Consider the following 1,157-nt stretch of genomic DNA (forward strand, 5'->3'; position numbering starts at 1 on the left):
TGGAGAAGGAAATGGCAACCCGCTCCAGTGTTCTTGCCTGGAGAATCCCAGGGACGGGGGAGCCTGGTGGGCTGCCGCCTATGGGGTCGCACAGAGTCGGACACAAGTGAAGCGGCTTAGCAGCAGCAGCACATGCATCTAAAAGATTGTTTCTAATGGGAAGAACAACCAGTGTTAGGGAGCCGTCTTTGACAAGTAGCCAATACTAGAGCCCCTACAATCTTGAGGGCCCATGCTGGTGGGTAAGGTGGGAGCATACAGGTAGAAATGGCGTTAAGACAAAATGAAAGTATGGCCCCTAATTCTCCCTGGGTTATAAAGACAGATCTCCATGACAATCGGAAGCACTTCTTCCTTTCCAGAAGAACAATTGGCTCCTTTTTGCCCAAATCTTTTTTTTTTTTTTTAATCTGGCCCTTCAACTGGCATATACATCCATCACATAGTAGTTACATGTTCATATTGAAAATTCAGTTGAAATTGACTTGGGCAAAGACCATACCTGAAATCACTGGACATAGGTAATGAGGGTCTCTCCTGCTTCATCTGATATAGATGAAAAGAGAATCTGTTTTGCAAGTTTCTCTAACAAAATGACCAACGGTGTAAACTCTTGAGATGCGTTAAGCATCCTGGTAGTGTTATGTTGTTCAGATTTCATTAACCCTTGTTTGGATAAGAGTTTTATTTATCTCTGAGCTATACTTTTTCTGTAAATATCTATATTTGAATTAGATTGAGATCGCAAAGAGAAAGATAACTCTTTGATATGTTAATATCCTTTTTATTCAGAAAACTAATTGTGCTCAGTTTGGGTTGTCAGCCCAGTAACATGGCTGTTTTATGTAAAATGGAGGCTGACTTTTGGAGACAACAAATACTCTTTTGTTCATTTATTTAGCAAAAGTCATATAGATGTTCTATAATGTTTTCAATGTTATATTGGATATACATAAATTAAGTAAAACTGAAACAAGCTAGAAAGTAACAATATTATATGCTGATTTGTAAGTTCAGTTCAGTTCAGTCGCTCAGTCATGTCCAACTCTTTGCAACCCCATGAATTGCAGCACGCCAGGCCTCCCTGTCCATCACCAACTCCCGGAGTTCACTCAGACTCGCGTCCATCGAGTCAGTGATGCCATCCAGCCATCTCA

Source organism: Bison bison, unplaced genomic scaffold, assembly GCF_000754665.1.
Source record: "Bison bison bison isolate TAMUID 2011002044 unplaced genomic scaffold, Bison_UMD1.0 scf7180017864263, whole genome shotgun sequence".
Taxonomy (NCBI): Eukaryota; Metazoa; Chordata; class Mammalia; order Artiodactyla; family Bovidae; genus Bison; species Bison bison.